The sequence below is a fragment of the Hyla sarda genome, chromosome 7, assembly GCF_029499605.1.
Source record: "Hyla sarda isolate aHylSar1 chromosome 7, aHylSar1.hap1, whole genome shotgun sequence".
In the NCBI taxonomy this organism is placed as follows: domain Eukaryota; kingdom Metazoa; phylum Chordata; class Amphibia; order Anura; family Hylidae; genus Hyla; species Hyla sarda.
Genome location: NC_079195.1, coordinates 126,343,789 through 126,356,947, shown reverse-complemented (window position 1 = coordinate 126,356,947; position 13,159 = coordinate 126,343,789). Strand labels below are relative to the sequence as shown.

The 13,159-nt window shown below is 43.1% G+C and overlaps 1 long non-coding RNA gene across 1 annotated transcript; it reads left to right on the top strand.

The window, feature by feature from the left end:
- The first annotated feature begins 9,759 nt into the window (after positions 1–9,759).
- Positions 9,760–10,551, top strand: LOC130282450 (uncharacterized). Its single transcript, XR_008846391.1, has 3 exons — positions 9,760–9,869; positions 9,970–10,134; positions 10,238–10,551. It is a non-coding gene; the product is annotated as an uncharacterized LOC130282450 (long non-coding RNA).
- The last annotated feature ends 2,608 nt before the right edge of the window (positions 10,552–13,159 follow it).

The following is a 13,159-nucleotide window of genomic DNA, read 5'->3' as shown; positions in this document are numbered from 1 at the left end:
GGCGATACGTCGGTGGGGTCTGGGAGTGTGGGAGATCAGGACCCAGTCAAGGCAGTTCCTTGACAAACGGGTTCTGTTGACCCACTTCAAGAAGCCTCTGGCGCTCAGGGACTGCCCAGGTCGGGATCTGAGGGTGGGGTTGTACCTTTTAAACATGAAAAGGATCCCCCAGAAGTTTTGGGACTTGGCCTGGCGCTGCTTTCAGGGGAAGCTATATGTGAGGGACAATTTGAAGTGTAGGAACTCTGATGACCGGGGATGTCCCCGAAAAGAGTGCGGGGACACGCTGGAAAGCATGGAACATTTCCTGCTTCATTGTCCCTTTAATATAGGGGTTTACAACAGGGTGGGTGCTTCCATCGGCTGGAGTCAACTTGCCGGCCTTACCTATCAGGAGTGGGCTTATGGGGCATTCAGGAACCTGGGTGGCCGAGATCGGGGCACTTTATTCTTAGTTAGTTTAGTGGTTAGGTACTACACGTGGAATGCACGGTGTTTAGTGTCGACCCAACAGAAAATCCTCTCCCAGGTGGAGGTCTGTAGGAACATCACCGGTGACCTCGGGAAGATCAGGTCTTTGGAGTCTTGGTAACAGTAGGGCTTCTCTCCTATGGAGAGGGTTTTCTTTTGATGTGCCCTAGGTACTAGACCTTTTAGGTAGAGTACCTTTATTTTGGTTAGGGACAGTGTTATAGGGATAGAGATAGGATGAGAACAGGGTTAGTTTGAATGGAGGGATTGGATTAGCGAGAATTGTAGGGGGAGTTAGGGAAAGAGTGTAAAATTATTTTGAATGTATCAAGTCTGCCATCCTTCTCCCTGGTGGTGGGCTAATGCATGTGCACGCTAGCTTTTTGTTTTGTTTTTAAGCTGATATGGTATGAAGGGCTTACAGGCGACCAAACTTGGGCCTAAAGTGGGTTGTGGTTCAGTGTGTATAAGTTTGTGTATATGTTGGTTGGGAGGAGTGCTAGGTGGGGAGGGTGTGCTTGTGGGTGGTGGTGTTCACCTTTGGGGGACCTGACATGGGTCAGTTAAGGACTGGACTTTGTGAACTGTAAGAACGGTATGGACTCTGACCCATGTACAGGAGGGGTGGTGTGGGTGAGGGTACAGTTTTAGTGTAGGGTTTTTCCTAGGGGTTTCTATTGATTTTGTAGGTGTTTTCTGTAGTGCATATATTTTGTTTATATTATATTTTATTTATATAGTATATTTAGTAATTTTGTACCTATATTGTGTTATATCTATATTGTTTCATATTGTTTCATGTTATAGCGTTATGGTAGCCGGACCAGTTGTTGTGTTGATATGTGCTTTATTTAGTTTATTTCAGTTATTTGGTCTGTTTTATGTTTTCTTTGGTATTTTCATTAGTCCCGGATAGAGGATCCAGTTCATTTGGACGTTTTGTAAGTGAATGTATGTGTGATATGATTATTTTGATTATTATTATTACTATTTTTTTTATTTATTTATTTATTTTTTATTTAAAAAAAAAATAATAATATATATATATATATATATATATATATATATATATATATATATATATATATATATATAGAACTTCCTCCGTAAGGAAACAGCACCCAACACCAGGTCCAGGTAAAGTGCAAGCTACAGGGTCTTTATTGCATCAAGAGAGACAATGCGACGTTTCGGCTGACAAGCCTTTTTCAAGCATGACAAACATGTACACAAATCCAGTTTAAATAGGTAACAAAGTAACGTGATTGGTGGAAACACAAGTGCAATGAATAAATTAATCAGGTGTGTGCCAACCTCCTATATTTCATTGGTTGGGATCAGTGACATGTAAAAATGACAGTTGTCAAATAACAATAAATACATTTATAAAGATCCTTCATTAATATCAAAATTTGTGACGGGAGAAATACAAGTGGGGGGGCTCCGTGACACCAGTATAATAATATCATTCGTTTACCTCTGTCCTGTAGTTGCGATCGGCTGGGGGCACACGCTACTTCACCAGTGTTTGTAAACATTGGTACTGCGGCTGCGCGGCCTCATCCAGCCCGATCGCTACTAACTGGCTTAAAAAAAGTCGGGAGTGCGCCTGCGCTAACAGATAGTGCGCTGCGCTCTCCACTAACCACCGCGGCATATACTGAGGGATCCGATATGCATGCGGCTCCATCACCTGCATGTAACTACGTCATCCAGGTGCCGGCCACAATCATAGCCGGAACCCAGAAGACGTAGCCGCGGATCCTCTTGCCGCAATGGTGTGAACAATCTTCTAAAGAGATATTAATTTCTGTTGTAAAAATTCTTGTTTTCTGGTGTTCTTCAACGGAGTCCCCTGTCTTGCACATATCCCGATGTGATTCGGTGAGGTATATATAGATGTGTATCTAAAAAGATAAGTAAAACCATAATTAAAATCAATATTCCACGTCAGTGTAATAAATGTATTTCTACCACCTCCTATAAAGAAATCATTAAGCAGAACTGGAGCATTGTACAACGTACAACAAATTTCACCTGCTCACCGGTTCTTGCATATCGTAGGGGACGAAATTATAAAGATATACTTGTGAAGTCAGATTTGGGGAGCTTGAAACCTAACACCGGGCCCGATAGGACATGGCTGGGCCACAGAAAAGGGAATTTTCCCTGCCTGGGGTGCAGCCATTGCAACAGCATTATCAAAGGGGATAGTTTCTCACATCCCCAAACAGGACAAATTTATAAAATACGTGAGAGATATACATGTAGATCATCTTTTGTTGTATATTTATTACAATGTCCATGCAGACTTTACTATGTGGGTGAAACCACAAACGAATGCCGCATACGTCTTAATGGGCACAAATCGTCCATTCGCACAGGAAAAATTGAGCATCCCATTCCCAAGCAGTTTCTGGAAATGGGACACAATATCAGCCAGCTCCGCTTCAGGATTATTGATCATGTCCAGCCTCTTAGACGTGGAGGGGACAGGGAAAAAATATTGAAACAAAAAGAACTTCGTTGGATACACAAACTAAATACGCTATATCCAACTGGGCTAAATATGGATTATAATTTGAAACCTTATATGTAACTGATACCCCCTTTGCTTTTCCCCTCCTCCCCCCCCCCTTTTTTTCCCTTCCTTTTTGCTTCCTTTCTCTCTTTTTTTTCTTTTTTTTCTTTCTTTTCTCTCTCTCTTTTTTCTTGTTTCTTTTTTCTTCTCTCTACATTTTATTGTTTTCCATTTTTCTAATTTTTTATGTTTTATTTATTATTTATTCTTTATTGTTTATTTTTATTTTTAATTTTCCTTCTTTTTTCTATTTTCTTTCCCCTAATTGACCTCTTTTCTTCCCCCTTTTTTCTTTTTTTTCTCTTCCCCCCCCCCCCCTCCTTTGGCCACTCTCCCTCTTTCCCCCCCCCCCCCTCTTTTTTTCTCCTTTTTTTTCTCTTCTTTTTGTTTTTCCTTTTTTCTCCTTTCTCACCTTTCCCTCTATGTTTCATTTTATATTATTTCTCCTTTTTTATTATTCTTCTTGTTTATTATTTTTTATTTATTTTCTACTTTTTATTCTTTATTTTTTATCACTTATTCATTTATTTCTCTACACATTTTTATTTTTTCTATTTTTTATTTTGTGCACATTTTTTCACATATTTTTTCTTTCTTTTCTTTTTCCCCTTTTTTTTCCCCTTTCTTTTTCCCCCTTTTCTTTAACCCATACTCAGAGTACTTTCTTTATAGGAGGTGGTAGAAATACATTTATTACACTGACGTGGAATATTGATTTTAATTATGGTTTTACTTATCTTTTTAGATACACATCTATATATACCTCACCGAATCACATCGGGATATGTGCAAGACAGGGGACTCCGTTGAAGAACACCAGAAAACAAGAATTTTTACAACAGAAATTAATATCTCTTTAGAAGATTGTTCACACCATTGCGGCAAGAGGATCCGCGGCTACGTCTTCTGGGTTCCTGCTATGATTGTGGCCGGCACCTGGATGACGTAGTTACATGCAGGTGATGGAGCCGCATGCATAGCGAATCCCTCAGTATATGCCGCGGTGGTTAGTGGAGAGCGCAGTGCACTATCTGTTAGCGCAGGCGCACTCCCGACTTTTTTTAAGCCAGTTAGTAGCGATCGGTCTGGATGAGGCCGCGCAGCCGCAGTACCAATGTTTACAAACACTGGTGAAGTAGCGTGTGCCCCCAGCCGATCGCAACTACAGGACAGAGGTAAACGAATGATATTATTATACTGGTGTCACGGAGCCCCCCCAATTGTATTTCTCACGTCACAAATTTTGATATTAATGAAGGATCTTTATAAATGTATTTATTGTTATTTGACAACTGTCATTTTTACATGTCACTGATCCCAACCAATGAAATATAGGAGGTTGGCACACACCTGATTAATTTATTCATTGCACTTGTGTTTCCACCAATCACGTTACTTTGTTACCTATTTAAACTGGATTTTTGCTTGAAAAAGGCTTGTCAGCCGAAACGTCGCATTGTCTCTCTTGATGCAATAAAGACCCTGTAGCTTGCACTTTACCTGGACCTGGTGTTGGGTGCTGTTTCCTTACGGAGGAAGTTCTATGTGGATCCAGTGTGGCACACTGGGGGTTACACTGCACCACACCTGAGCAATCCTGTGCTGGAGTTCCCATAGTGATTACTATATATATATATATGTATATATATATATATATATATATATATATATATATATATATATAGGATCAAACAATAACGCAACACTCCGAAGAACGGTGAAAAAATTGTTGATTTATTCCTGTCACATCAGTACAAGCAACGTTTCTGCTCCTATGGAGCCATTTTCAAGCTTGAAAATGGCACCATAGGAGCAGAAACGTTGCTTATACTGATGTGCAGGAATAAATCAACACTTTTTTCACCGTTCTTTGGAGTGCTGTGTTATTGTTGGATCTTATTTAAACTGAGGACTTTTGGTCAAGAAGTTTTTTGGACGCTGGCACCCACACATCGAGTAGTGCTGCAATACTTTTTTGGCTTATATATATATATATATATATATATATATATATATATATATATATATATATATATATATATATATATATATATATAAAGATAAAAAAAATATGAAAAATTGAAAATAAAAATATAAAAAAATATAAAAAATAAAATGTAAAAAAACATATAATATATATATATATATATATATATATATATATATATATATATATATATATATATTTTTTTTTTAGGTGTGCTTGCTACGTTTCTGTTTAGTTTTCTTGTTGCGTGTTCCCAAGTATGGATGGTTTTGAGTTATAGTCGGGTAATGATAACTTTTATGTTTATATTTTGACAAGCCAAGTTGTGCTATTTTATTTATTTATTTATTTTTCTTATGTTCATTTTCGGTAGGCGTGTGAGTGTTTGATTAGATATTTTGGGCATATTTTAATATCTTAGTATTTTAGTATCTTAGTAAAGCTGGGCTGGCCGGTTAGGCAGGGTTTTGTTTATGAGGTTTTGTTTTTGGTTCTAGAGTATTTCTTATTTATGATATAACTGGTTAAGTTTGCTTTGTGTTTTGTATTTGATAAGTTTTGTATTTTTCTAATAAAAAGAGTGTCAGCAGAGAGCACTGTGGTCAGACTGGAAAAAAATCCAAAAAGAAAATAACTTCCTCTGTAGAATACAGCAGCTGATAAGTATTGGAAGGATTAAGATTTTTAAATAGAAATAATTTACAAATCTGTCAAATTTCTCCAACCTCAAGGTTAGTGTTTAACCACTTAAGGACCTAGGGCGTATGGATACGCTTTGACGTCCTGGTACTTAAGGACCCAGGGCGTATCCATACGCCCATGGGAATTTCGGTCCCCGCCGCGCGCCGGGCGGGGACCGGGCCGGGTTGACTGCTGATATCAATCAGCAGGCACCCCGCGCAAATGTCTAGGGGGGTCATCAGACCCCCTCCATTGCGATTTGCGCCGATTCCGGGTCATACGGGTCTATTGTGACCCGGTGACCCGGAATAGAAGGGGGATCGCGGTTGTCTAAGACACCCAAGATCCCCCTGTAGGCATAGGAGTGAGGTGGCAGGGTTGCCACCCCTCCTATCCCTTCTATTGGTTTGCTATTAATCGTCAGAGGCGACGACCAATAGCAGACCGGGGGCGGGGGGTTAACTTTCGTTTTCCGCGTCCTGCCCACCCACAATAAGCGGGGCAGAATGGGGAACCGAAGGGGACCGGGCGCCGACGTCCACTTACCCGTCTGGAGGCTGCGGCGACGTTGATCGGCGGGCGGCGTCACGTGCTTCTGAAGAGGATGGCTCCCGGAATCCTACGGAAGCCGGTAAGTTGATCTGGAGGGCTACAGTCTGAGACTGTGGTCTCTAACTCTAGCTCTCCAGATGTTGCAAAACTACAACTCCCAGCATGCCCGGACAGCTGTTTGGGCATGCTGGAATATGTAGTTTTGCAACAGCTGGAGGGCTGCAGTTTGAGACCACTATAGAGTGGTCTCTAAACTATATCCCTCCAGATCTTGCAAAACTACAACTCCTAGCATGCCCACATAGCTGTTACATTCACACGGACAGGTTTACAGTAAATTTCCTGCTTCAAGTTTGGGCTGCGGCAAATTTTTCGCCGCAGTGCAAACTCCTAGCGGGAAATTCACCGTAACACGCCATTGTGAATGTACCCTAAAAACACTACACTAACACATAATAAAGGGTAAAACACTACATATACACCCCCTTACACTCTCCCCCCCCCCCAATAAAAAAATTAAAAACGTCTTGTACGGCAGGGTTTCCAAAACGGAGCCTCCAGCTGTTGCAAAACAACAACTCCCAGCATTTCTGGACAGCCACTGACTGTCCAGGCATGTTGGGAGCTTAGCAACAGCTGGGGGGACCCTGTTTGGGAATCACTGGTGTAGAATACCCCTATGTCCACCCCTGTGCAATCCCTAATTTAGTCCTCAAATGCGCATGGCGCTCTCTCACTTCGGAACCCTGTCGTATTTCAAGGAAACAGTTTAGGGCCACATATGGGGTATCTCCGTACTCGGGAGAAATTGCACTACAAATTTTGGGGGGCTTTTTTTCCTTTTACCGCTTGTGAAAAGGAAAAGTTGGGGGCTACACCAGCCTGTTAGTGTAAAAAAATAAAAACATTTACACTAACATGCTGGTGTTGCCCCATAATTTGTAACACAATTGCTCCTGAGTACAGAAATACCCCAGATGTGAGCGTAAAATGCTCTGCGGGCTCACAAGGCTCAGGAATGAGAGCGCACCATGTACATTTGAGGCCTAAATTGGTGATTTGCACAGGGGTGGCTGATTGTACAGCGGTCTTGACAAACGCAAAAAATAATAATACCTACATGTGACCCCATTTTGGAAACTACACCCCTCACAGAACGTGACAAGGGGTATAATGAGCCTGAACACCCCACAGGTGTTTGACGAATTTTCATTAAAGTTGGATGGGAAAATGAAAAAATATATATTTTTTCACTAAAATGCTGGTGTTACCCTAAATTTTTCATTTTCACAAGGGAAAATAGGAAAAAAAGCCCCCCCAAATTTGTAACCCCATTTCTTCTGAGTAAGAAAATACCCCATATGTGAATTTAAAGTGCTCTGCGGGCGAACTACAATGCTCAGAAGAGAAGGAGCACCATTGGAATTTTGTAGAGAAAATTTGTCCGGAATTGAAGGCCACATGTGTTTACAAAGCCCCCATAGTGCCAGAACAATGGACCCCCGATGCATGTGACCCCATTTTGGAAGCTACACCCCTCACGTAATGTCATAAGGGGTACATTGAGAATTTACGCCCCACAGGTGTCTGACAGATTTTTGGAACAGTGGTCCGTAAAAATGAAAAATTACATTTTTCATTTGCACAGCCCACTGTTCCAAAGATCTGTGGGGTGTAAATACTCACTGCACCCCTTATTAAAATCTGTGAGGGGTGTAGTTTCCAAAATGGGGTCACATGTGGGGGGGTCCACTGTTCTGGCACCACGGGGGGCTTTGTAAAGCACATGGCCCTGACCATTCCAAACTAATTCTCTTTCCAAAAGCTCAATGGCGCTCCTCCTCTTCTGAGCATTGTAGTTCACCAGAATTTTCACAGAAAGAAAGCTGTTCACTGCGGCATCTTGTTCATTAGATCGGTCAGCCTGGTCCCAGCCGGAGTGGTTGTGGTGCAAAACTGTGCAGCTAGGAAAAAACCACCAGTAAGTGCCCGCTGCATTCACGAGCACAGAAAGCCATGTATGCCAGCGGAAAGCCACCACATAAATGCTGCACGTGCTGTATGCCGCAACTATGCAAATATATCTAGCACAGCCTGCAGCCTGTTCACACCTATTGTGAAAACATTCATTTCAGCTGGGATTACACTTGGCGTGTTTGTCATAAAAATCACCATGTTCGCTGCGGGCACATGTTAGGTTGGAATCAATAGGGTAATATGAAACACCAGACACTAATGGGGGGTTTCTTCATCCTTTTATGGTGTTTTTAGGCTATCAAATCTGTGGGATGCCGAGAGCATGTTTTTTTTTTTTTTTTGGGGGGGGGGGGGATTTTCTCACTATTTTTTTTTATAGAAATCCTTCAGTCAAATGATGAAAGAATCACATGACTTGTAATGAGAAAAACCAGAGGGGGAAAAAACACCAAAGAAAAAACACTTCCTATAATAATAATAATAATGATGATGATTGATGATAATAATAATAATAATACACATTGGGACAGATGTTTGAAAACCTGTGCAGAGGTCAAGTGGACCAGTTGCCCATAGCAACGAATCAGATCGCTTCTTTCACTTTTCAGAGGCCTTTTTAAAAATGAAAGAAACTACCTGATTGTTTGCCATGGGCAACTGGTCCACTTTCCCTCTTCCCTGGTTTTGATAAATCTCTAACCCCCCCCCCCCTCCCCCCCCAGTGCTTTTAGCAAAAATAACACAAAGATAGCTGAGAAAAGAAATAAGGGGGAAGATTTTGATGTTTGTTTGTTTTTTGCAAAAAAAAAAAAAAAAACATCAAACAAGAATTGTGTTTGTTCCTAGGCTTAGGCTGTGATTAAAAACAACATATAAATGGTGTTTTTCAAAGCCCACATTGCTTTATTTCTGGTGCTTTTTCCCCCCTTTCGACAGGCGTCTGTCCAGCTATTGCAAAGCTACAACTCCCAGCATGCCCTGACAGCCGAAGGCTGAGAGTTGTAGTTTTGCAACAGGTGGGCAGCCACAGGGGATCGGTGTTGCAGTATGTCAATCTAGGGCCATGGTGTCTGATCTTGAACTGGCAGCAGGAGCCACGACCACTTTAAATCAATGGCTGCTGGGACGTCTGACTAGTGACATCCTTCGCTCCAGACCGCAACGTCAGGGACGTCACTCGTCAGACGTCCCGGCGGCCAGCGCTGCTCATTGAGCCTACCGGAGTAGCATTGATCTATGTAAGAAACCTAGGGGCCCAGGCTGTTGGGGCAACCAAATGATATTACATATACAGAATGTCTGGTTAGGAGAAACAAATATGACGCACCCACAGGGAGTGGCGCCATTTTAATAAAAATTGTCAAAAACCTTAGATAACAGTCATACAGAATATATTAGAAAGCTTTTTTGATTTTCAGCCAATCAGAGAGCAGCACTACTGAAATAGAACTCCCAGGAGGTAACAGCATGTCACACATGTGATGTCATAACCATTGTCCACCAAAGAGCAGCACTGAGCAGAAATAACACTGCTCCTGTTCATTCTTCATCAGTGAGGGGCCGGTGCTGGACACTGTGTAGGGACGAGGGAATGCAAAGTCATACACATGACTGTGACTGGTAAGTGTTACATTGTTGTGTCCAAAAGATCTTTAGTGCAGTTCCATGTGTATTTCTATGATAAACATGTAAATAATTGATCTTTTTTTTCTTATCTTAGATGCACTATTTCCAGGACATGGAGTAGCATTTCCGGACCTACAGCAAGACGTTGGATGAAGGCATAGCCCCAGAAATAACACTGCTCATGTTCATCAGTGAGGGGCCGGTGCTGGACACTGTGTAGGGACACGGGAATGCAAAGTCATGCACATGACTGTGAATGGTAAGTGTTACATTGTTTTGTCCAAAAGGTCTTTATTGCAGTTCCATGTGCATTTCTATGATAAACATGTAAATAATCTATCTTTGTTTGTCCCCTATCTTAGATGCACTATTTCCAGGACATGGAGTAGCATTTCGGGACCTACAGCAAGACGTTGGATGAAGGCACAGGCCTAGGAATCATGCACATACACAGAAACATTTTCCCAAATTATAGAGGTAACCTCCTTTAGTATGCCCAGAGGAAGGGCACTACAGTAGCCATGGATTCCCTACAGGTTTCCTCCCCTCTGGAGGTTTTTCCTGTCCTGAGTATTAGTTACTGTACGCTCTTTGTGAGTGATGGGAGGTTACAAAACATCCCCTACACAAACATTTTAATAAATTATAAATAAAGTTCCCCTTTTTTTAAACTGTTCTTTGACTTGTTCGACTCATTTATTTATTTCTGTGTGTGAAAATAGAGTTAGCAAAACATGGATGACCAAAGCTGCTCTCCTGCACGATCTGCATAATGCGGTGCAGAGAGAGGCAACTGGTGCTGGGTGGTGCAGTTTATGAGGCAAACGTAGAACACCCAGCAAGTTCCATGCACAAACCTTTTTCTGATGAATGGGACTCATGCAGGGAACTTGCTAGGGGTCATACGGTTGCAAAGGATCAACTTTTTGGTACATGAACTGTCCCTTAAAGTGGTACTCCGCCTCTAGATATCTTATCCCCTATGTAAAGGATAGGGGATAAGATGTCTGATAAAGGGGATCCTGCTTCTGGGACCCCAGCAATCTCCATGCAGCAACCAAAATTCTAAATAGTATGTTTAGATCACTGGTTCCTGTGGTGGGATTTGTGACATCATGCCACACCTTCTTGTGACATCACACCACCTCCCATAGACAGAAATGGAAAGGGCGTGGCGTGAGGTCACGACCCGCACCACGAGAACAAAGAGTTCTAAATATATTATCAGTCATCTTTTGTCCTATCCTTAAGGTAGGGGATAAGATATCTAGGGGCGGATACCACTTTAAGGAATTAGAGAGTGTAGGCATGCCTTACAAGCAGGTAGAAAAAGAACAGCTGGGAGAAATGACAGGATACGAAGCAATGTTTGGCTGGGACCGATTTTGGGTGTGTTCTGGCCAATTAAAGGAGAACTATGGCAAAAATTAACTTATCCCCTATCCATGGGTTATGGGATAAGTAGCTGATCGTGGGGGGTCCCCCTGCAATACCTGGGATGAGACCCGTCGCTCAGTGAGAAGCGCACGCTGCAGACGTCAAATCTCATGACTAGGGGATATTATAACTGCTAAGGCCTACCTTTTTCCATACCACCACCAACCACTTCCCTCCATGATCCCTTACCTTAAAACATGACAAGACCATGTGTTGGTGTAAACAGGCCACAGCAGCCCCTTTAATAAATATCAACCAATTATAACATTGTGAACAACAATTGTATGAACGTCATACATAAACAATAAAACATTTACGGTAACCATATAGATGTCCCTATCACAGGAGGAGGACCTGAAGGCACTATTACCCAACTTCTTCTGGGGCCTCACTTGCCCCTAGCCGCAAGTCGCCTGCACAGGGTCACCGTTTGTGAGGCCCCCCAAACCGTCCTGGGACCCATGTCCCCTGATGAATTCTCCATTGGGCTGGGAACCGCTCCCAGCCCACCTCCACACTCTCTCCCATCTCCATCATGCCATACACAGGTGCCTCCAGGTCCCACTCCTGCCCCCGCCACAACGGCGACAAGTGACCCCCCTCACTTGTCCCCGTTCCTCCACAAAACAAGGGCTCGGGCCACCGCCTCCTTAATCTCCAAAAGCCACAAGTCCATGCCAAGCACATTGAGAAGGATACCATCCTGATCCATTAACTCAGGAGCACCCCCTTCCAGATCCCGGTGTCGTACCACCAGGCCCCCATTACGCGCCACAAACTTGCTGACAAACTTATTAATCTTAATGTGAATTCGGGGAGAAAAGCAGACATGGTGCACATCTACAATCTTGTATAATGATCTGATTGCTTCTCAAAATAATATCAAAAACTAACAGGTTGTTAGTATACATTTTTGATCAAAAAGTACAAGCCCACTCGCCACGTCAAGGCCACCTATCCAGAGTGGGTCCCTAACGTCCCTAGCATAAAATGGCGCAGCACTGGGCGGCGACCACCACCACCGCGACACCAATGCCCACAGGGGGGAACGAACCACTGGCAGAGCGGCCCCAATGCCACTCAAACAAGTCTATAGGCCGCACCCCCCCGCAGACACGGCGCCACGGCAGCAACGGACACCGCACAGCACCACACCAGTGTGAACAAGGTGTAATAGCTCACTTACCATGCTCTCCCAGTCAGACTGGGAGGCTGCTAGGAAAGAAATGGCCCAGGTGTAGCTAACTACTACTTATATAGGTTTGGGCTGACGGGGTGGGGAAGAGTGCAGCACATGTTCAAACAAAAAAAAAAAAAGGAGGGGATAGAAATCACAGTGTGAATTCGGGTAGAAAAACAGACATGGTGCGCCATGTCTGTTTTCTACCTGAATTCACACTGTGATTTCTATCTTCCCCTTTTCTTTTTTTTTTTGAACATGTGCTGCACTCTTCCCCACCCCCTCAGCCCAACCCTATATAGGTAGTAATTAGCTACATAAGGGCCATTTCATTCCTAGCAGCCTCCCAGTCTGACTGGGAGAGCATGGTAAGTGAGCCATTACACCTTGTTCACACTGGTGTGGTGCTGGGCGGCGTCCGTTGCTGCCGTGGCGCTGTGTCTGCGGGCGGGTGCGGTCCATAGACTGGTTTGAGTGGCATTGGTGCCGCTCTGCCAGTGGGTCGTTTCCCCCCCCCCCCCATGGGCACTGGTGTCACGGCGGTGGTGGTCGCCGCCCAGTGCTACGCCATTTTATGCTAGGGACGTTAGGGACCCACTCTGAATAGGTGGCCTTGACGTGGGGACTGGGCTTGTACTTTTTGATCAAAAATTTATACTAACAACCT